This window comes from Ictalurus punctatus, chromosome 10 (assembly GCF_001660625.3).
Source record: "Ictalurus punctatus breed USDA103 chromosome 10, Coco_2.0, whole genome shotgun sequence".
Taxonomy (NCBI): Eukaryota; Metazoa; Chordata; class Actinopteri; order Siluriformes; family Ictaluridae; genus Ictalurus; species Ictalurus punctatus.
This window is the reverse complement of record NC_030425.2, coordinates 28,235,001-28,259,252: the sequence shown is the minus strand read 5'-3', so window position 1 is coordinate 28,259,252 and position 24,252 is coordinate 28,235,001. Positions and strand designations below refer to the sequence as shown.

The window sequence follows — 24,252 nt, the reverse complement described above, 5'->3', positions numbered from 1 at the left end:
GGGGGTTTCACGACACGGGCCGTAAAATTATGTTTCATGTGCGTGAGACGCCAGTACACACAGAGGGAGAGAGAGAGAGAGAGAGAGAGAGAGAACAAAAAAAAACAACTACGTCCGCAACCGTACAGTAGAGCATACAGTAGCCTATATTCGGATGGGATCTGAGAGGACACATTTTACACCGTGTTATAGGCTACCATGTCCGGCTTGACCGAGAGCGTACGAAGATGAAGGATAAAGCGTTAATTATGTGAGAACGCCGAGCGCCGTACATCTCTCCCTCGCTCTCTGCGGCTATTTTTAAAGATCTGCAGCCCTGAAAAACGATGAGTTCTAGTCTGAAATATTACATCGCTATTAATTACAGAGAACAAGTTCGACTCGGAAATGAATGTTCTTCCTGCCTGATATATTTCTCTTAAACACCATCGCTGGAACTTCTTCGGTTCGAGACGCTGTCCGTATACGTACGGTACGTTAACAGTTAGCAGGGACTAGGGAATGGCTTTAGGTGACACGGCGATCGATTTACGCTCAGCTCAAAATGGATAACTCATTATCAATTACCATGGTGACTCGGTGACTCACTTTCCGCCGCTGCGGGTGGTCTCAAACGGATGCCTTAAAGATTTCGACAGTTCGCCGTGCCTTTGCTTCGGTGTTTAATCTCGTCCGGATGCTGCAGGACTGCACAAAAAACGGTCTCGTGGTCATCTGGGATCAATCGTACGTGGTGTGATCGTACGTATATCGTATAGCGTAGTACGAAAAACATATAATCGTCGATGAGCCGAGGCTTTCTCTAAGGAGACGTTTAACATTTATGGAAGGAGTCTCCAGTGCCAGCACTTTCGGAGGCGGATCTGAAAACGTAAAGATTTCCGACATCTTCAGGACGGAGGAGTTATCGGGAATCCCACAAATTAAATAGAACTATGAATGGACTAAAAAAAAAAAAAAAAAAAAAAAGTATGACGTATCGTTCTTTAATTAATAAAACCTTGTAATCACGGGCGAGTTTCTGCCGAATAAGAGAAATAAAAACACTGGAGAAAGGACCGACCGTGACTCGCCTCATCACACCGCTCCTTCGTTAATCGATTCTACTTAAAGATATCAAAAGTACAACGAAGCCTTGGGAAACAAAAATAATAATTAAGAAATTACCTGAAGCGAAAAATCCATCAGAAGACCAACGGTACACTACACTGTAAAACCGGTTAAGTTCGTTTAAATCAGAAAATTTTGCGGAAACGAATTACCTCGAATTTTTTAAGTTGCTAAATCGATTTCTTTAAGCCGAATACACTTGAATATAATTGCAAAGATTCGACTCAAACTTGGTCATTTTAAAATAAATCGCTCTTACATTTAAGTGTGTACGGCTTAAAGAGAGTGGTTTCCTCAAATGTTAAATGAACTAAAAAATGATGTCTAACACCTAATTGTAAACAAGATTACACACATTAAAAAAAAAAAAAAAAAAAAATGAACTCTGGAAGTTCATAAAAAAACGAAAAAAAAAAAAAAAAAAAAACCCTGGTGCGTAACGTTTGCATTATTATTAAATTTGTTTCATTTAGGTTAGTTCATAAAACAGAAGGCTCGGAAGAAATGGTGTATGATTGCACTAGGACTTGTTTACCACGCGTTGTTGACCTCGTTGTCCGTTTCTAATCGGTCAGTTCTGATTTTCAGTCTAATTTGGCGTTGCTTTATTTTTATATCCTCGTGAAGAGGTGCCAGAACATTATCCCCCTCCAGAATCCACCACTCCGGCTATGCGGACTGCTCTATGAATGCAGGTTTGGGATCTGTACTCAGAGTATACCTTATGTACCTTACTTTCCGTCAGTCCACATATAACAACATCCCGATGTTCGCCGTGTTCGCCAAGCTGCTGTTTCTTTGTATTTCGCCTTCTCTACCGCAGAACTTATGTGTTTAACGTTATTCCGGGTGTCTGACATGATGGTTTATGACACACTATCACCACTGACTGCGCAGGCATGCGTACTGTATGTGAGCGCTTTCGAAAGAGTTTTTGTGTTTCCAGTTATTTTCGCGAATGCCGTCAGTGTGTTCTTTACGTATCCAGATGTACGGCGTCTCGGTCCATGAGCTGGTTTCAACTTCTTGTACAAGATCCTTCCAGGTAAACAGTTGAACATTCGGATGTACTCCAGAATAATGGCTTTTCTAGACTTGAGGTCTTTTGGGTCGTCTCGAACACCGGTCCAAATTTAGGATCAAAAACTTCGGTCATGAATTGCGAGCGCTGATATGCAAAGACATTTGAATTTGACTTGTAGAATGGTGGAAACGGGACTGGGAGGGAATACCGGGGTTTCGTTTTTCAAAGCCCGGCACAAGTTCAGAGGAACCAGGCAATGTTAACATTTGCTTTTTGTTCAACCCCGCGGCTTGAGGAAAAAAATAAAAAAACAACAAAAAAACGACATACCGGAGGCCGAGTCGCCTCGCCGGGAAGACAGGAGTGGTGGATGTGGCACGTCGTACCGTACAGCGCCCATTAATTTCACTCTTAATATCTCAAAATGTCACTAATGTGTGGAGGCTGTCCTTTAAAGCACGGCTTGATGTTTCTGCTCGGGATTTTTTTTTTTTTACGGCGGGTTTATATACATATTATGTAAGTGTGAGGAATGTTGGACTGCCGCGTTATATCTGTTCAGTTTAGTACACCTCGGGGCTTTCTCCAAGGCACGCTTGGGGATTATTATTATTTTTTTGTTGTTTTCTCAATAGATCGCAGTTACAGAACATGATCTGTAACTTGTAATCCACGTCACATGGTTTTCATACGATACCTGATAAGGCACTTCGAGTTCTATGTAAAAGACAGAGACAAATAGTACTGATGATGTTTTATGTCTGCGGATCTAAGAACAATCCCGATGTATATGGTGCTCATTTAGTCAGAATAGCGCACAGGGCTGTGCTGTCCAGCTTTAAGCAATCCGTCACTCTCCCGAGGGCAGAAGGTAACCCTTTTCTTCCTGAGCGGCTGTGCTGCCACGCCGACCCTACCTCATCTGGAGTGTGGGAGTGTGTGCGGTTTTATGACTTAATGACTCCTGTCGGCTCTGATCAGGGAGTCGGACTGAGTGTTGCCAGCTGTGAGCTTACTTCTTCGTATGCAAAACCAGGGTGCGACTCTTCTAGTGGCCTCGTGGTGGGGATGGAGGCTCATTTTTGGACTCTTGGAAGACTTCGGAGAGCTCAGACGGTTAGAAAGTGTTGGATAGGAGGGTGGTGGCGGTGGGGGTGTGAGGACTGGAACCCACAGGGCACTCTCGGGTCAATACCCCGGGAATACAGCTACACACTGTGGACACTGTGGCACACGGGGAAGCGATAATGTCGAGGCTGACAAGGTGAAAATGACTTGTGAATAGATTAGAGCTCAGGTGGTTGATTGCAACGCGCATCTCATTCGGTATTCTGCTCTAAAGACCGGAGTCGAGGGAGCGCTCGTAATCTACATTTAAAGGACAGGAATGTTGGTGAACCAGGATCTGAAGACAGAAGAACTGTGTTACTGCTTCTCGTCTTCTTCTCCCCTGGAGGTATGCAGGGGTCATTATTTTTGAGTTTTTTTTTTTTTTTTTTTTTTGAAGTGTTCAGCCTTTTGATGTTGCCCGTTCTCTTTAGGCAGCCTCGGCCTCAAGGATATTTAATATCGCTCCAGCAAATTTCCAGTTAGGAATAATTTGAACCGAGCATCTGTCAAAGGCACAAGCGTTTAAATACATTGGTCCCGGTTAAAGAGGCAGAAAATGAAGTCAGATTACACTGAGCACCTTTCGCAGGGACATGGGGGGGGGTCTGATGAGGGGCGAGTTTGAGAGATGAAAAAAAAAATCAAAAAAAAAAATCACACAATCTCATTAATGTCCATGCCCCAAACGCAGTGGTGTTGAAACAGGTACGGCACCCTACTTTGCCTTCTCTCGAGGGCCGCACCGCACCGCACCGCACCGCACACTTCGAGAAAGGGTTCGTCTCAGGATTGTCTCAGAGCCTTGATATTTTATTTACAGATCTTCAGGAGGAAAGTAAGACAGGCCCAGGTTTCTCTTCTCTCCCTTCTCAGACACCCATGGTAGTAGGGAAGGCTGCATCCCTGGTGTCTCCACATCAAAGGTCCCCCTGTGTTCCTACAGAGTGTCGAGGGGGAACTTTTATCATGGTACACAATCCGAGGCAATCACTGGTGGACTGTTGAAAGAGCATGCATTAGGCTCTTTGACAGCTGCTGTCAGTCTTTATTGAAACTGACTTGGCCAGTCTGTTGGAAATCATCTTGCCTTGTCTTTCCTTCCCACCAACAATAACTGAGGGAGGGGGAAAAAAAAAAACAAAAAAAAAAACCTCAAATCAATTCATGCAACCCTCTAAGATCTACTTTCTGAGAGGCAGGAAGTGATGTGATTGGGTCACAGTGAGTTTAGCACTGACTTTCCTGTCACCAGAAGCAGGGGCTTTTCAAATAACCAAATAACACACGATTGTATTATTGACTTTCCAGTCACTTAAATGAAAACTTCAGTGGTAAGAAATAAAACTTGCATTGATAGAAATTCACAGCAGCACTACTGCCGGAGCTACTATCATAGACAATCAATCAACCAATCAGATTTATGAACTTAACAGCACCGTGGTATACAATTATTTGAATAAGTGATCCGCTAACAAAATATTTTGTTCTACACGGCAAGACGTGGGCTCAACCCTCGACCCTGAGTGAGCCATTAAACGAAAACGGAAAAATCCTTTTTAAAAGCAGTGAGGAATTATCCCTCCATCCTTCAGCTCTCACTTTCCTCCCCCACTCCCGTCGTCACACACCTGTGTGTGGATGAAGACAGGTTGCGTGAGCTGTGCGGCCCATATGCGATCTTCAGGGGGAAATAAGCGGCGCATTAGTTCCAGGTCATCTTGGAAGCGTATTAAACGCGCGAGAACAGCGGAGAGGTTCGGGGAAAATCCAGCCTCGGTGGGGAGGAGGAAGCCTGAGGAATATTAGAGAGCAGGGACTCATCATTCTCTATCCGTTCTCTCACTCTCTTTCTCTCTTCATCCATCTTAACTCCTCCGCTTTTGCCATGTGTTGCAAATTAACAGCACCTCATGTTCCAACCCCCAGCCCAGAATGTTTTCTCTCTTCATTTTGAAGTGAAATATGCTGGAGAGCCAGGTTCGCACAAATATTTCGTGTCCTCTACATGAAAAACGCTCGGAATGACGTGGAGCGACTCGTTGTCGATGCGATATATCTCTTATTAGAATCAAAGCGACTTATACGGCGCCTCGGGTCTTAACTCTTTCGTTCGCTCATTAATGTTGAGTAGAGTGGCACTCTTACTCGGGGAGACCGTGTAGAAGACAGTGTCTATTCTAAAGGAAGCTTAAGCAAGGCTTCTTAACGGGTAAATGATAGGTTACGTAAGGAATTAAACTTGATGGGGCGTGCTGTTATGAGGAAAAGAATCAGCAACTGGGTGGTTTGATGCAGCCTGAGTTGTGAACGCTGACATTTGAAATTTAAACTGAGTAAACGAGGACACGTCGTACATTTTATCCGTTTATAATTACACTTAACGTGGTGCAACATTATGATATGGACAGCTATAAACGGGCGTTCCCTCACCAGCCTCTCGTTTTTCTCTCTCCTTTCAGGTTAACTTCTCTGTCCTGAGATGTATCAGAAAACTTCCTGAAGATATTAGAAAACTTCAAGGTTGTTTTTATTTATTTATTTATTTATTTATTTATTTATTTATTTTTTTTTTATAATTTTTTTCCCCCCCTTTACTGCAGGAAGTAGTCAATTTCAAAGAGCTGTGCATTTAGTGGTGAATATTTACTTCGTGGTTGAAGCTACGAGTGCTGATGGTAGGAGTTAATTGTGTGACCAGAGAATGAGATGGTACGAGAGAGAGCGAGAGAGAGAGCGTGAGAGGGTGAGAGAGAGAGAGCGTGAGAGAGAGAGTATGAGAGAGAGAGAGCGTGAGAGAGAGAGAGTGAGAGAGAGCGTGAAAGAGAGTGTGTGTGAGAGAGAGAGCGTAAAAGAGAGAGAGTGAGAGAGAGAGAGAGAGAGAGAGAGAGAGAGAGCCCGTGAGAGAGAGAGAGGGTGCAGCACAGTGGAGCTGGCATGTTTGATGTTGAGTGAATCCTGTTGCCATTACAGGCTTTGAAGTGAGATTGGGTGTTAAATAAGCAGGAAATGGGCGGTAGTTAATCTCTCTAAACTTTCCCTGTTTGCCGTGGCCCGCTGTGGTGGAGGGGACGAGCCGGCGGGCGCAGACTGGGCCGAAGCTGCTCTAAGCGTGGAGTCACTCTGGAATGGGGCTGTCAGGCTTCATTAGCTAAACTTGTCTCCCAGTCTGAGGAGAAGAACTTGGCCAGTGATTTAAAACTCTATTACCTGGCCCCCTTATTTTTTTTTTTATTTTTTTTTTTATTAACTTCAGAGCCATTACCACACACACACACTCACTCTTGATGGTGTCTCACCTTTAATAGCTCAGTGTAACAGAGTAAGGGTGGGAGAGATCTTTTAATGCTTCTTGAGCTCTGGGCTGCTTGATACCAGAAGCCATATTTGTATACCTGTATATTCATATTATGTCATTTGTAGTACTTAATATCTGTAAGGGTCTAAAACATATGTATGTGTAGATCATACAGCAAATGTATAATTTAGGGATCACCTATTATTATTATTAATATTATTATTATTATTATTATTATTATTATTGGTGCCCCGTGTGAGGAACACCAACCGAATCAAGTTTAATTAATTTTCCCAGGGGTGCCAAAACATTTTTTATCTGATGAATTACATAAAGAACCAAAAGCAATATTTGGAGGCCAAAAGTCATATCAATATTTACACAGGGAACGTTCTCCATATTCAGAGCAGCCTTATGCACACAGTAGCAGGAATTTTTTAAAGAAGAGGTGTCCGAGACAGGGGATTTTTCAATACTGTCTAGACCACCGTCTTTAAAACATGAGCATTTAAGCTAAAATAATAATAATAAAAAATAATCATAATATAATATATCCTTTAAATGTTCTGTCCTTGAGATAAGCAATATGTCAGATTAAGATCCACCTTTTCCAATGTCTTCCATGAGAATAAAGGACCTTTTGATGATACTATTCATTAATGAATATTTATTTATTTAATATTGGCCCTCATTTTTGTGTATTTATAGCCAAAACATACATTTCAGCATGGCATATTGTGGTTACATGAAACCATCAAACAGTGGTGCTGGACTTAATACTGCTCCTCACTCAAGCTGATAAGAAGAAGAAGAAGAAGAAGAAGAAGAAGAAGAAGAAGAAGAAGAAGAAGAAGAAGAAGAAGAAGAATTGCAAGGTCAGGATTCAGCCACTATTTTTGGCAAACTCCACCCTGCATGTGTAATGGTCAGACATGTTCACAAGTCCCTGAGGTCAAAGTCCAAGACAAGTCTCAAGTCTTAGAGGTCCAAGTTCAAATAAAGTCTCAAGTCTTTGAGGTCCAAGTCCAAGTCAAGTCTCAAGTCTTAGAGGTCCAAGTTCAAATAAAGTCTCAAGTCTTTGAGGTCCAAGTCCAAGTCAAGTCTCAAGTCTTAGAGGTCCAAGTTCAATTAAAGTCTCAAGTCTTTGAGGTCCAAGTTCAAATAAAGTCTAAAGTCTTTGAGGTCCAAGCTCAAGTCAAGTCTCGGGTCTTAGAGGTTCAAGTTCAAATCAAGTCTCAAGTCTTTGAGGTCCAAGTTCAAGTCAAGTCTCTAGTCTTTGAGGTCCAAGTTCAAATAAAGTCTCAAATCTTTAAGGTCCAAGTCCAAGTCAAGTCTCAAATCTTCGAGGTCCAAGTCAAGTCTGAAGTCTTTAAGGTCCAAGTCCAAGTCAAGTCTCAAGTCTTTGAGGTCCAAGTCAAGTCTGAAGTCTTTAAGGTCCAAGTCCAAGTCAAGTCTCAAGTCTTTGAGGTCCAAGTCAAGTCTCAAGTCTTTGAGGTCCAAGTCAAGTCTGAAGTCTTTAAGGTCCAAGTCCAAGTCAAGTCTCAAGTCTTTGAGGTCCAAGTCAAGTCTCAAGTCTTTGAGGTCCAAGTCAAGTCTGAAGTCTTTAAGGTCCAAGTCCAAGTCAAGTCTCAAGTCTTTGAGGTCCAAGTCCAAGTCAAGTCTCAAGTCTTTGAGGTCCAAGTCAAGTCTCAAGTCTTTGAGGTCCAAGTCAAGTCTGAAGTCTTTAAGGTCCAAGTCCAAGTCAAGTCTCAAGTCTTAGAGGTCCAAGTCCAAGTCAAGTCTCAAGTCTCTGAGGTTCTATTTTTATCAGTACTTTCACTTTACCTTCCATTGTGAGACCTTTGGAAGGCTAAAAGGTGTGGCACTCAAAAATAACGGTCGCTCTGAACTCGAATTTTTATTGGAAATTCAGTTTGAAGCAATCTTACAGCATGACCAGCTTGATTACTCTCCCTTCAAAGTGCCCTTCGGGGTAGGGTGACCAGATGCAAACGGACCAAATGTGGGACATGTAGTAAGTTTGTGTGGGACAATGTGGGACAAATGTCCAACACCCAAAGGCCTACCATTTTGATGTCTGTCTAAATGAATAAGAAACATTTACACTCAGCCAATTTATATTGATATATTGTTTATCAAACAATGCAACAAAGAGACACATTACCGCATAAAAAAATGAAGTGAGACAGAAAGGATTTCTATGGCTTGACCTCACGTGGGCCCAGTTTAAGTGAAAGCTGACAGCCCTTTGATGACAGGCTTCAATACTTTCTTCACAGCCACTGGATGAAGAACCCCTGGGGACGATTGCTTCGTCAGCGATGCAACTGATGTTTTCCGTCTATTTCAGTTTATAACTTAGTGAAATATTATTGTAGAAACGTGAGAAAAAAATAACTAAATCCTCACTCTCAGTGTAACTCTTTCCGAGATTCGGGTAGGGAACGAGGAAGCCGGGGGCAGGCTTGCAGCAACTCAAAAGGTGCTTTATTCTTTATCTTTGACTGTCGCTTTTCAGCAGTTTTATTTTATACATGGCTCTGCGCTGTGTCTTTCGAGGCGCCCGTCTCTCCCATTTTTACTCTCGCCTCGGCTCACGGCACCACGTAGCATCCGTGACTATTATTCACCGCGGGGGTGCAATCCTTACCACTCACCTTCTCCGACTCCGCCCTCCATTCACAAACCCGCTCTCGAGCACGCCCCGCGCTTCCACGCTTCGGCTGTTCGAACTGTTTTATTTCCAATCAAAATGCGGGACATCATCTCAAGTTGTGGGGTGTGGGACATACTGATAGAATGAAAGAATGAGGAATGAATAGAAAAATGTGGTGTTTGATGCTGTCATGCAGGGTAGTGAAGAGAGAACGTAATCGGGAACGCCAAACCTATCTTCAAGTCCAAGTCAATTGCTCACGAGTCCAAGTCAAGTCGCGGGTCATTCTTTTTTCTGCGACTCAAGTGTGACTCGAGTCTTTATTAGTCACATATACATTACAGCACAGTGAAATTCTTGCCTCGCACGAATTTGGGGTCAGAGCGCAGGGTCAGTCCCCAGAGCAGGGAGGGTTAAGGGCTTTGCTCAAGGGCCCAACAGTGGCAGCTTGGCAGTGCTAGGCCTTGAACCCCCGACCTTCCGATCAGCAACCCAGAACCTTAACCGCTAAGCCACCACTGCCCCTATGGTGCATTCAAGACCTCCTCGGTAGTTCGTATTTTCGAGTTGGGAAGCGTTCAGGTGCGTTCAAGTCAGTTTTTGGTCGGTGCAAGATGGTGGTGTACCTTCTTTCAAATAATTCCGAAAAAATACGGCAGCTTTTTAAACTCCACTTCTAGAAAATGAAGAACAAAGAATGCACCTCGGGTGTGTTGATTTATTTATTTATTTATGTTTTAATCCTTATATTTGTGCAGGAAATGAGCTTGTTTTACTTTCAATAAAAAATCAAAATCTGGCAAAGACATGTCAAGCAATTTGCTTGTATTTCAGTAACTTGCTGCGTATACCAAACACGTAATAACTCAAATCGGCTTCTGAGGCGAGAAAACTCGGCAATTTCGACAAATTTACTGTCAACTACAGACGTCCCATCCATCGATTCCGCCACGTTTTCGAAACGATGTCCTATACTCGGTAACCCTTGGCTCGAAGAAAATCCCACTTGTAAATACGACTTCGTGGTGGTGTTCGTGTGCGTTCAAGTCGTAAATACGATCTTTCCGACATGACTTGATCGCGCCATAATTCTGTCACGATACTGCATAAGTCTGTAGTGACTGTACATCCAAGCTCTGCATACCAATGTCCACAATTTCACTATTAACTCCTCACTACAACTCAACTCGGAATAAAAGTATATAACCTCACTGTTGAAACCGTTTCTAAATACATCTATTAAATCCCACGGCGCTATTATCAGTCCTTAGATCTTCGTTCTTCTCCTATAGGAGTTTTTTTTTTTTTGAACTGCCTGTGAAGATCAGGGCGCCGTCCTACTGACCTCGAGCTCTAGAAGTGGAATGAGTTCAGGTTAGCGCTCTCTGTGTGAAGCAGCTTCAGTGAGTGACAGTTGAGAGCGAACGTTTGACTGCCTCTGATGAGCACCGGGGAAATGGAGAAGGAGGGGTGAAAGGGCAGATGTCTGCCACAGAATTTAATTAGTGAGACGGCATCCTTTGTCCTCGATATTGTTGCTGCAGGCGTTCTTTAATTGCCCCCCCCCCCCCTCCCCCAACCTAAATCCCTCGTGTCTCTTAGGTTCATTAGCATTTATTCCAAATGAGAACCGCAGCGTTCAGTCTTACCTTCAATTCATTCTTATGCATGCTAGGATGCGTCGACGTTCGGTCCTTGTTTTTCAGACGTTTGCACGCTTACACCTTGAGCCTCTTGTTTACACTCTGTGTCGTGCTCTTATAGGAAACTAATCCACAACGGGGTGGTGTAACGAAACAGACTTACCGTTACGACCTCAAACAATTACGATTACAACGTACAGTGATTTATTAATCGTTCGTTTACACGTACGTGTTCTTTTGAACCTTTATTACTACGTTCAATGTTGTGGAACGCCCGTGAAACAAATTAGTTCCTGTTCTCACTTACGCTATAGCAGCTATAAACGGTCGTCCGGTCTCTGGCCTCTCTTTCTCTTATCGTGAAGTTAATAAGGCGGCCTGGGACGTTTCCGAGAAACCGCGAAAACCGACACCGGAGACTCCTTCCTTAAATAAACCTCTCCTTACAGAACACTTTACCATATCAACGATCATGGGTCAGATTACGTAGATCATACGCCGTACAAGTCCCTGTGAATGAGCTGTTACTCTAGAAATGATAATGATAGTTACTATAGAAACAAAAAGTCAGATTTCGTAAGAACCCAAAGTGCAATCCAAGCGTGTGATACCAAAAAAACAAACAAAAAAAACGAGTTCCGTGCGCTCCGTCCTCCCTCTGGGATCCGTCCGTGGAGAGGACGTCCAGACCTCAGAGACAGGAGAAAGAGCACGTGTGTAATAAACAGGAAGTGGCCTGAGGGTCTCTTGCGGTGTCTTAGGGGCTCAGCCATAGCAATATGTATTCAAAAGAGCTGCCGCTGCGGGGATCAGCCCCACCCTACGGCGAGCTTAGACACAAAGAAGAGGACTTTACTGAGGATTTCACCCACCGCTCCTGAGAGACCGATAGCTGAGGTCGAAGGCTTTTATCTGTGCCCGCTGGACCCCTGACATAGTAACCCAAAGACTCGTAAGCACGCAGTCATTGTCAACCTACGATGGTGTGTTCTAATCTATTGATGTCTACTCACTAGATTCCATTCCTGCTTTTCAGATCATTAAAAGTAACAAAACTCGAGAGTCTTCCGTCCTGTCTAACCGAGCACGAGTCCACCCGTAGCCAATTATGTGTCGCAATTTGCATGAACGAATGCATGTTTTGTTTTTGTACTCGATAATGGCGTCTGCAGCTATCAAACGATAGCACTTTATTAACTGTCTGTTTTTAAATAACACAGTGAATTATGCAGGGTCCACAGATCAATCCTGAATTGATTAAACATTTAATGAAACCCAAGAGAGAGTTATGATCACTTTGATAAATCCCAGTCTATATAATGAGCAATTAACTTTTTTTTTTTTTTTTTTTTTTTTTTTTTATAAACGTTTCGCCCGCTTACAGGACGCTGTTTGCCAAACAAGTTAATAAAAAATAAGAATATTGCTTTTGACATTCAGGTACGATTTTCTTTTGGAAAAGAAAGGCATCCGCCAACCCTAGTCCCCCCCCCCGCCCCCTCCCCCTCCACTGCTTCTTCAGGCTTTGGCTTTATCGGCATCGAGCGAGGTAGAGATTATAGAGAATAATGCGGCTCATCTCTCATTAAAAACTGTAATCGTGCGTAAAATGAGATTGATGGAAATTTAGCTAAAAGGTCAGAGAAAGAGGATCTTCCAGGCGGACGTGGGGTTTAATGGACAGGATTTTAATTTAGCCGCTTCTCCACAACACGCAGGGAAACCGCGGAAGCTCCCCAGGCACAAAGCTATGTTCTCGTGTTCGGTTCTTCTGTCCAGTACATACGACGCACACATGGCGAACGGTACGGACGATCTAGAGTGCATAAGCATCTGTTCCCTGAGCTCTGGTTTAGTCATAAGTGAGTAAGGACTGTCTATAGAAGGGACGTTTTCCTAGAAAAGACAAGGTCGAGTGCTTTCCTTCCCTGCTGTGGTAACGTCTCAGGATCCCGTGCACCTCAAAATAACTCTGACAGACTGATCATCGAGGAGACATTCTGCGAACTGAAACGATCGGGATAAAAGTCAGAGAAGGCCGTGTGTTTTCTCGGAATGTGTATACATAACAGTCGTCGATATGGTGACGTTTACTGCGAGTAGATTTATGGAAGGAGTCTCCGGTGTCAGAGCTTTGTAACAGTCAGAGGTAACGGTTCTTCAGGACAGAGGAGTTGCTTGGTTACGGTTGCTTGGTAACATGACAAGTTGCATTTTTTTGGTGATATTATCATCTTAACGAGAGAGAAAAGAGAGGCCGGTGAGGGAACGTTGTTTATACGTTTATAGCTGCAACTGTGTAAGTGCGAACTTTTTTTTCCCAGATGTTCCACAAGTATAATCGGATAAAACATCGGATAATAACACGTCACCGTTTAATCGTTGGCAAATTGACGCACTATAAGAGGAGTTAAAGACTTCAGGACGTGCTCCTGTCGGAAAATAACCCGACGTCGGGGTGGTCACCATAGTAACCACGGGGTGTTGATTGTTTTCTTATAACAGCATGACACAAAGTAGTCCCGTCCCCCCCCCGCCCCCCCACTTACATAACGTTCTTTCAGCAGGAAATTTGCTCATCTTTTCGAATGCACTACTAGAGTTTGTTTTGTTTTTTTTCTTTCTCCCCGGGAATTTTTTCATGAAGTCTCCGTATTACTCAGCTCTTACAGTGAATCTAATGTATTTATTTCTGATAAGCGTGCATTGCTGTAGTAAGCGCAATAACTTTGACACGCGATAACAGGATTAACTAGCGCTGAGGCTGAAATTAAGGCCGCGCGTGCGCGCCGTAGCACACGCGCGACTCAGTAAAATGACATTCTTCATATTTCCGCTGTGGATTTTTTCCGTTTCACTGTAAAGACATTTTTCATGCTTGCGTTTTCTCTCTCTCTCTCTCTCTCTCTCTCTCTACAAGGTTCCGCTTGTGTTTTTTTTCTCTCTCTCTATACGGTATGGGGTTTAATGTGTGCGTTTGTGTGATGTGGTGTAGTGTGTGGTGTGGTTGTGTGCATGTGTTTCAACTTTCAGAATGTTTTCGCAGCACAGTGGAAAGAGTGTTAAGCATTGTTAGTCATCTTCTACCCTGCGTGGAAGAGCGAAGTGTGGGCCAAGAACCTGCTGTTTTAAAGGTTCATTTCACGTCTCCTCCCGAGCCTCGCGGCCTAGGAGCCCGGCCTTTGATTGATTGTTGCGACCGCTGATCTAATTTTCGAAGCCTTTTGAATTTTCTCTCCGCTGTCCCTCCTCTTTGTAAGGAGTTGAATAAACCTAATTTTCCTGCACCACATGCGGGGTTGTGCTCGACCTGAGCGGCGAAAAACAGAGAGAATAAATAAAGCGAGAGAAGCCCGGAACCTGGGGGCCGTTCACAGCGGCGCAGGGATTTTTATAGACTGGATCAATTAAATTTATCTTATTTGGAAAGGTGGGGCTCTGTAACTCGATAACAGCTAATGCAGTCGAAAATGCCTCTCGCTGGGCAGCCATTACATGGAAGAAGGTTACCACGGGAGCATTAACATGCAAGAATTACACGGACGCAAACCTCGCCCGGACCAATTAGAGTCCGGCGCGGCCTGCGGAAGGACGGACGTGGGTGGACATCCACGCACCATGACGTCCTGGTTTGCTCCGTGCCTGCTGAGGGGTCAGACAGATGGAGGAATAAAGGGATGAAGGGAAAGCTGCAGCTTCCTCTGCATGAACCTGGTTTGAGGGCAAAGGCTTTGTGATTTTCCTTCGTTCCTGTACTTTTTTGTTTCCTCCCTCCTGTTAGCCGCTGGATGCCTCCGACAGAGTCCTGCAGAGCTTCTCGTACAACGTCGGCTTCGAAAGCGTGTTCAGGGGAGGTCATGAGGCGTCCACTATTACATGACTGCTGTATGTCTTCTGAAATTCTCACCTAATAATAATAATAATAATAATAATAATATACATAAGTGTAACATAAGTGAGAACAGGAACATGTTTTGTATATGTTCCACAACATTAAACGTAACTCCATCTGTACATCCCAATTTCCATACAGCTTATCCTACACAAGGTTGCATGGGAGCCTGGGGCCAATTCCCCCGACAGGGAACTCGGGGCAAAAGGCGGGGGCCTGCGATGCCAATCTACATCAGGGCACAATTGCACACATTCACACCAATCAGCCTACAACGCATGTCTCTGGACTGGCGGAGAAACCGGAGTACCCGGAGGAATCCGTGGCGAGAACGTGCCAACTCCACGTACACAGGGTCGAGGCAGGATTCGAACCCCCGACCCCGGAGCTGCGAGGCAAACTTGTTAACCATTAAGCCACGTAACAATAAACAGATAAACTGTACAGTATAACGTCTTATTCTTTAATACATAGAAAATGGTTAGTCTTGGCAAATTGATGTGGGATCAAAGAAAAACACCGTGAGCTGCTGTTATAGGAAACTGATGAACTTCTGCTTCATCACACCGCTCTGTCGTTGATCATTTTCCTATAACAGCGCAACACTGATTGCAGAGGATTCGTTTTCGTTAACTTCCAGAGAACACCACTCGCTCGTGATCTGAATTTCAAACCCTAAATCCTATTATCTATGGAAAAAAAAAAATAAACGATCCAAAGTCTTTGGCACATTTGTTCCTTTCCCCTCTCCGTCTTCTTTCTAAAAGCCTCGTTTGATCATCATCATCATCCTAATCTGTGTGTTTTACTGTCTGTCTGAGTGCATTAGCGAGTACCGGCATGTCGTTTGATATGTATTAAAATGAGCAGAGACACGAGGCCGCCTAAGGACATTTAACAGGGTCCCTCGTGCCAGTAGGCCCTCCTCCCACACAATTACCCACCACTGTCTAATTGATGTTTCTGGCTTCTCTGCATGATTGGGCATGGGCGCGTTGGCATGAAGTGGCCGGGCAGCGTTCCAGTAAAGCTGTGACTTTAGCTGGTGGCACGCTTAGTTAGCCAATTCCCCACCGCTCCACTTGGCTTCCAGCCCATTACATAATCCGCTAATGCAAATTTGCCCTGGCTAATTAGCATCATCAGCTCGTGGCATAATCTGATCAGACGAGGTAGGCTTCTTTCGCTTCCTGTTGCTCCGTGCTTTTCCGCGTGCATTCTCTCGGCCGCTTCACAGTCGAGTCGAGTCGAGGAAAACTTTTCGTGAGCCATCGCTAGACTGTTGATGTCGCCAATTATTGCCCAACCTGACAGTCCTGTTTATGCATCATGAGCAGATAAGTGATGCTAAATTAGCATCGACCTTCTTACAGATAAAGGATCAGACTTAATATTAGACCCCTATCGGCGATCTCGCAGCTCTCAGGAACTCGCGTCAAACTCGCGCTCGGCGTTTAGTGCAGGTCACGTCCTTGTGAACGCATCGTTATCTTTCATTGGAATCCAAATTAAAGGCTCTTTGTTGTGCGGTTATAGGAAAACAATCAACAATAGGGTGAAGTAACGATGCTGAGTTACTGTTACCGTTTATTCATTTGTAGTTACATAAACATATAGTTAAAAAAACAACAACAACAACATGGCTTGACATATTACCGAGAAGCCACAAAGCATAAACTGCTCTGTCCTGCAGATGTCAGAAACCTGGAGACTCCTTAAAATGAATATTTCCTTATAGAAAACGTCACTATGTCAGTGATTGGACGTGGTTTTTAATCAGTTCATGTCGAGCGTCTGCAGCACGAGTCCCTGTGAATGAGCCGTTACCATAGAAACGACAACGTCTTAACGTAGTAGCTACGCTATCGCCTGCTGCTATTTTAGAAAATGAAATCGGAACAGAATTAGGACAGAATGGATCTTTAGGACACAAATGGTAATATTAAAAAGGTGTTTTAATCAGTGCCAAAAACGTCATAGAATTCTATAAATCACTATAAAATGGAATGGTTCTGTCCCAACATTTTTGACATCCATGAATGGAGTAGAGCTTGCTTACCTTCTAAGTCCTAATTTCACCCCTGATTGTGTCCACTGTCATGGTGTGTGTGTGTGTGTGTGTGTGTGTGTGTGTAGGGTGCTCATGTCCTATCATTTCTCTCCATAATTGGAACAGTGAAACAGTATAAAAAGGAAATGGCGATTGGATTTACACACAGTACGCAGCATCTCTAATGCACTCATTAGTGAGGACATGAAGCACAGAAAGTGAAGAAATTAAGTATGAGTGCATCCAATTTAACTTGATTGCACGCATTCATTTCCATCCAATTACGTGACAGTTAAGGAGCCGAGCATTTCACCGGCACTGTGTTGGGCATTACATGATGTCCAAAGATTTTGGACATAAAAGACAAACATTGGAAAAATACATTTGTTTTGTTTTCTTTCTTTCTTTGATATGGGGATTATTGCTCATCAGTAACACTTGGGTTGGGTGATTTGGGTTATTTGGAATGTTGGAGCCTGGGTTTTGATGTGTGTGGTTTTGAGGCGTGAGTGATGGGTTGTTTGGTGGTTTGGGGTGTGAATGTTAGAGTATTAGGGTAGTGTTTATTTATTGGGAGTGCTAGGTTATTGGGAGTGAGTGTTTTGGCTGAGTGTTGGGGTGTTTGAAGTGATTGGGCTGTGTAGTGAGTATTGAAGAGTTAACTGTAGATTTGTGTGTGTGTGTGTGTGTGTGTGTGTGTGTGTGTGTGTGTGTGTGTGTGTGTGTGTTGGGGTGTTGTGAGTGTAGAGGTGCATTTTGAGGTGTTGTGAGTGCTGAGGTGAGTGGTGGGGTGTTGTGTTTTGAGGTGTTGTGTATTGAGGTGAGTGTTGAGGTGTTGTGAGTATTAAGGTATGTGTTGGGGTGTTGTGAGTATTGAGGTGAGTATTGGGGTGTTGTGAGTATTGAGGTGAGTGTTGGGGTGTTGTGAGTATTGAGGTGAGTGTTGGGGTGTTGTGAGTATTGAGGTATGTGTTGGGGTGTTGTGAGTATTGAGGTGAGTATTGGGGTGTTGTGAGTATTGAGGTATGTGTTGGGGTGTTGTGAGTATTGAGGTGTGTGTTGGGGTGTTGTGAGTATTGAGGTATGTGTTGGGGTGATGTGAGTATTGAGGTATGTGTTGGGGTGTTGTGAGTATTGAGGTGTGTGTTGGGGTGTTGTGAGTATTGAAGTGTGTGTTGGGGTGTTGTGAGTATTGAGGTATGTGTTGGGGTGTTGTGAGTATTGAGGTATGTGTTGGGGTGTTGTGAGTATTGAGGTGTGTTTTGAAGTGTTGTGAGTATTGAGGTATGTGTTGGGGTGTTGTGAGTATTGAGGTATGTGTTGGGGTGTTGTGAGTATTGAGGTGTGTTTTGAAGTGTTGTGAGTATTGAGGTATGTGTTGGGGTGTTGTGAGTATTGAGGTATGTGTTGGGGTGTTGTGAGTATTGAGGTATGTGTTGGGGTGTTGTGAGTATTGAGGTGTGTTTTGAAGTGTTGTGAGTATTGAGGTATATGTTGGGGTGTTGTGAGTATTGAGGTGTGTGTTGGGGTGTTGTGAGTATTGAGGTATGTGTTGGGGTGTTGTGAGTATTGAGGTGAGTGTTGGGGTGTTGTGAGTATTGAGGTGAGTGTTGGGGTGTTGTGAGTATTGAGGTATGTGTTGGGGTGTTGTGAGTATTGAGGTGAGTATTGGGGTGTTGTGAGTATTGAGGTATGTGTTGGGGTGTTGTGAGTATTGAAGTGTGTGTTGGGGTGTTGTGAGTATTGAGGTATGTGTTGGGGTGTTGTGAGTATTGAGGTATGTGTTGGGGTGTTGTGAGTATTGAGGTGTGTTTTGAAGTGTTGTGAGTATTGAGGTATGTGTTGGGGTGTTGTGAGTATTAAGGTATGTGTTGAAGTGTTGTGAGTATTGAGGTGTGTGTTGAAGTGTTGTGAGTATTGAGGTATGTGTTGGGGTGTTGTGAGTATTGAGGTGAGTGTTGGGGTGTTGTGAGTATTGAGGTGAGTGTTGGGGTGTTGTGAGTATTGAGGGGTGTGTTGGGGTGTTGTGAGTATTGAGGTGTGTTTTGAAGTGTTGTGAGTATTGAGGTATGTGTTGGGGTGTTGTGAGTATTGAGGTATGTGTTGGGGTGTTGTGAGTATTGAGGTGTGTGTTGAAGTGTTGTGAGTATTGAGGTGTGTGTTGGGGTGTTGTGAGTATTGAGGTGTGTGTTGGGGTGATGTGAGTATTGAGGTATGTGTTGGGGTGTTGTGAGTATTGAGGTATGTGTTGGGGTGTTGTGAGTATTGAGGTGAGTGTTGGGGTGTTGTGAGTATTGAGGTGAGTGTTGGAGTGTTGTGAGTATTGAGGTGTGTGTTGGGGTGTTGTGAGTATTGAGGTGTGTGTTGGGGTGTTGTGAGTATTGAGGTGTGTGTTGAAGTGTTGTGAGTATTGAGGTGTGTGTTTAAGTGTTGTGAGTATTGAGGTGTGTGTTGAAGTGTTGTGAGTATTGAGGTATGTGTTGGGGTGTTATGAGTATTGAGGTATGTGTTGGGGTGTTGTGAGTATTGAGGTGTGTGTTGGGGTGATGTGAGTATTGAGGTGTGTGTTGGGGTGTTGTGAGTATTGAGGTATGTGTTGGGGTGTTGTGAGTATTGAGGTGTGTGTTGGGGTGTTGTGAGTATTGAGGTGTGTGTTGAGGTGTTGTGAGTATTGAGGTGTGTGTTGGGGTGTTGTGAGTATTGAGGTGTGTGTTGGGGTGTTGTGAGTATTGAGGTGTGTGTTGGGGTGTTGTGAGTATTGAGGTGTGTGTTGGGGTGTTGTGAGTATTGAGGTGTGTGTTGGGGTGTTGTGAGTATTGAGGTATGTGTTGGGGTGTTGTGAGTATTGAGGTATGTGTTGGGGTGTTGTGAGTATTGAGGTGTGTGTTGGGGTGTTGTGAGTATTGAGGTATGTGTTGGGGTGTTGTGAGTATTGAGGTGAGTGTTGAGGTGTTGTGAGTATTGAGGTGTGTGTTGGGGTGTTGTGAGTATTGAGGTGTGTGTTGGGGTGATGTGAGTATTGAGGTATGTGTTGGGGTGTTGTGAGTATTGAGGTGTGTGTTGGGGTGTTGTGAGTATTGAGGTATGTGTTGGGGTGTTGTGAGTATTGAGGTGAGTGTTGGGGTGTTGTGAGTATTGAGGTGAGTGTTGGGGTGTTGTGAGTATTGAGGTATGTGTTGGGGTGTTGTGAGTATTGAGGTGTGTGTTGGGGTGTTGTGAGTATTGAGGTGAGTGTTGGGGTGTTGTGAGTATTGAGGTGAGTGTTGGGGTGTTGTGAGTATTGAGGTATGTGTTGGGGTGTTGTGAGTATTGAGGTGAGTGTTGAAGTGTTGTGAGTATTGAGGTGTGTGTTGGGGTGTTGTGAGTATTGAGGTATGTGTTGGGGTGTTGTGAGTATTGAGGTATGTGTTGGGGTGTTGTGAGTATTGAGGTGTGTGTTGGGGTGTTGTGAGTATTGAGGTATGTGTTGGGGTGTTGTGAGTATTGAGGTGAGTGTTGAGGTGTTGTGAGTATTGAGGTGTGTGTTGGGGTGTTGTGAGTATTGAGGTGTGTGTTGGGGTGATGTGAGTATTGAGGTATGTGTTGGGGTGTTGTGAGTATTGAGGTGTGTGTTGGGGTGTTGTGAGTATTGAGGTATGTGTTGGGGTGTTGTGAGTATTGAGGTGAGTGTTGGGGTGTTGTGAGTATTGAGGTGAGTGTTGGGGTGTTGTGAGTATTGAGGTATGTGTTGGGGTGTTGTGAGTATTGAGGTGTGTGTTGGGGTGTTGTGAGTATTGAGGTGAGTGTTGGGGTGTTGTGAGTATTGAGGTGAGTGTTGGGGTGTTGTGAGTATTGAGGTATGTGTTGGGGTGTTGTGAGTATTGAGGTGAGTGTTGAAGTGTTGTGAGTATTGAGGTGTGTGTTGGGGTGTTGTGAGTATTGAGGTATATGTTGGGGTGTTGTGAGTATTGAGGTGTGTGTTGGGGTGTTGTGAGTATTGAGGTATGTGTTGGGGTGATGTGAGTATTGAGGTGAGTGTTGGGGTGTTGTGAGTATTGAGGTGAGTGTTGGGGTGTTGTGCATGTTGAGGTGTTGTGAGTGTAGAGGTGTGTTGGAGTGTTTGGGTTGCTCTTGAGTGGGGGTGATATTAGAGAGTGAGTTGTGAAATAGTGATGTCTGTCTGTGTTTCTGTCGCTTTGGCCTTCGTTATTTATCTCTGTGTGATGGTATTGTCTGAGCCGGTGGCTTTTAATTCTTTACAGCACTCTCACTCTCACTCTCACTCTCACTCTCACTCACATTCTCATTCTCACTGTAGGATCTGGATTACCTGAAGCTCACACTAGCGAGCCCCACCAACAGTGGAATCAAGTGATCAGTGCAGATGAAACCCACATACCACTGGCAAAAAACAATAAAGCAACCTGTCTCAGCGACTACAGGACCATTGCACCGACTCCAATAGTGATGAGGTGCTTCCAGAGAACCATCATGAGTCACATCCAGACCGTCACACCGGACCCTCTGGACCCTCTCCAGTTCGCCTCCAGACCAAACAGATCCACAGAGGATGCCGTCAGCACAACGATCCACACATAGAAAACAAGGACAGCTATGTTTGAATGCTGTTTATCGATTGTAGCTCAGCATTCAGCACGGTGATACCATCGAAGCTCACCAACAAGCTTTCCACCCTCGGTGTGCCATCCACCCTTCGCAGCTGGGTTCTGGACTTTCTAACGGGTCGATCCCAGGTATCACACATCCAGGACAATAACTGCGAACACAGGAATTCCACAGGGCCGTGTGCTGAGCCCTATGCGCTATATGCTCTTCACCCACGACTGTCCGGCCTCCCAGAAGAACACCATCAAATTCACCGATTCTTTCTCCCTCTGTCCCTCCTTTCCTTCCTTTCTTCTTCCCTCCCTTCTTTCTTAATTTCTTTCTTTCTGTCTTCCTTCCTTTCTCCCTCATTTCCTTCCTTTCTTTCTTCCTCCCCTCCCTCCTTTCTTTCTTTCTTTCTTTCTTTCTTTCTTTCTTTCTTTCTTTCTTCCCATTCTTCCTTCCCCTCCCTCCTTCCTTTCTTTCTTTCTTTCTTTCTTTTTTCTTTCTTTCTTTCTTCCATTCTTTCTTCCCCTCCCTTCTTTCTTTCTTTCTTTCTTTCTTTCTTTCTTTCTTTCTTTCTTTCTTTCTTTCTTTCTTTCTTTCTTTCTTTCTTTCTTTCTTTCTTTCCATTCTTCCTTCCCCTCCCTCCTTCCTTCCTTTCTTTCTTTCTTTCTTTCTTTCTTTCTTTCTTTCTTTCTTTCTTTCTTTCTTTCTTTCTTTCTTTCCTTCCTCCCTTCCTTCCATTCTTCCTTCCCCTCCCTCCTTTCTCTCTTTCTTTCTATCTTCCTCCCCTCCCTCCTTTCTTTCTTAATTTCTTTCTTCCTTCCTCTCTCTGCCCTTTTCTTCCTTCCTTTCTTCCCCTCTCCTTTCTTTCTTAATTTCTTAAGAAATTTTCTTTCTTTGTTTCTTCCTTCCTCTGTCCGTCCTTTCCTTCCTTCCTCTCCCTCCTTTCTTTCTTTCTTTCTTAAATTCTTTCTTTCTTACTTCCTCCCACCCCCTTTTCTTTCTTCCTTTTGTCCTCCCCTTTCTTTCTTTCTTTCTTTCTTTCTTTCTTTCTTTCTTTCTTTCTTTCTTTCTTTCTTTCTTTCTTTCTTTCTTTCTTTCTTTCTTCCACTCTCCCTCCTTTCCCCCTTCCTTTCTTCTCCCCCTCCCTCCTTTCTATCTATCTATCTATCTATCTATCTATCTATCTATCTATCTATCTTACTCCCTCCCTCCTCCTTTCTTTCTTTCTTTCTTTCTTTCTTTCTTCGGTGTTTATGGGCTTGTGTGTGTGTGTGTGTGTGTGTGTGTAATGTGCGCGTGTGTGTTATATGTGTGTGTAATGTGTGTGTGTGTGTAATGTGTGTGTGTGTGTGTGTGTGTGTGTGTGTGTGTGCACCCTACTATGTGCAGCTGCATGCTTGACCCCATGAAAATGAATTAAGCGTCTTGGTTTTCTGACACTATAAAGCAAAAATATTAATAGACACACACCAGATGTTTTCTCCTCTCATTTTATTTTTTCCTTTTTCTGCATCCCACAAAATCTTCCTGTAGAATGAATTATTTCTTGTTCACGCAGTGGAGAGAACTGTTTTCTTTTTCTTTCTTTTCTTTTCTTTTTAAATTTTTTACATTTTTTTTTTTACACGTATCTTACCTTGCGCAGAGAATTAATGTGACGTACAGGTGTAAAATTCAGTGAGGAGACTTAATCCTTAATCCTCCTCCTCCTCCTCCTTCTTCTTTTGCACCTCAGGTTTCCGTCCCTCGCAGAAATCCCTTCACTGGGTGAAAGCCTCATCCCCGTGCTCCGGCATTCCCCCGACGGGACCTCGGCCTCGGAAGCAGAGGAAGACCGTGGATGGGAGCGTGTGGGTTTTTCGGATTCAGAGTCGTCTTGGTAATCCAGAGAGAGAAGCGAAGAGGAGCTGTGAAGCGAGAGGGACATCTCCCCAGCTTCCGCGCGAAAAGACACGGCTCGGCTACAGCTCCGGACTCTTTGATGCGCTCACTTCCCGCTGTTTATTCCGCTGCGTTGTTGTACATATTGTTTAAGTGAAAAAAGAAATCGCCTTCTCGAATTCAACCTTATTTCAAGAAACCCTGCTCCAATAACCCTGGAGTTTGGGCGCTCCAGTTATTTCAAAGCTCTTCTCCATCAGCTCTTTAATAACATCGAAGCGCAAAGTTGCAGGTCAGTTTCATGATAAATCCCGCATAAGAGAGGATTTTATCAATATTATATATATATTTTCCCCCTTGAGCTGCACAGTAAGATACAGCGATAGTGATCAACAGATGAACTTTGAGATAGGTTGCTAGAAATGATTTAAACGCATAGAGGAGGACAGGGAGGTGGAAAAAAAAGCTTCTTGCCGTCTTTGGAACTCGAGCGGGAATCGTTCAGATCTGCCGACTGAAAGGGGAAAAAAAAAAAAAAAAATCAGCACAATTGCGTATATATGTGTATTTAAAAAAAAACCCCGCCCGCACAAATGAATAATAATAAATAAATAAATAAAAACAGAAACAAACGAAGGAAAATAACACGGATATTTCAGAAGGAAAAACCAAGTGTAGAATGTTCTCTGTGCCTGGAACGAAGAAACAGCGGCTATAAAAAGTCTACACACCCCTGTTAAAATGGCAGATTTTTCTGATGTGGACAAATGGAAGCAACACGACTCATATCCGAACCATTTCCGCTCTCCGTGCATACTCACAACAAGTGAAAAACAATCAGAGACATTTTAGGAAACATTTTAGGTCAAGTAACCTGGCTGCATAAGTGCGCACACCCTTTTATAACTGGGGGTGTGGCTGTGTTCAGAATCGACCAATCACATTCGATCTCACGTTCAAAAGTAATCATCATGCAGCAGTCAACGCATCAATTATTC

The 24,252-nt window shown here is 43.8% G+C and overlaps 1 long non-coding RNA gene across 1 annotated transcript in view; it reads left to right on the top strand.

Annotated features, from left to right (window-relative positions):
- Nucleotides 1-1,514: 1,514 nt before the first annotated feature.
- LOC124628550 (uncharacterized) overlaps nucleotides 1,515-24,252 on the top strand; it is a 25,043-nt gene continuing 2,305 nt past the window's right edge. The window contains exons 1-3 of the long non-coding RNA XR_006983125.2: nucleotides 1,515-2,155; nucleotides 21,078-21,513; nucleotides 23,109-24,252. The exon at nucleotides 23,109-24,252 is cut by the window's right edge and continues 2,305 nt beyond it. This is a non-coding gene — a long non-coding RNA (uncharacterized LOC124628550). The remainder of the gene's footprint in view (nucleotides 2,156-21,077; nucleotides 21,514-23,108) is intronic.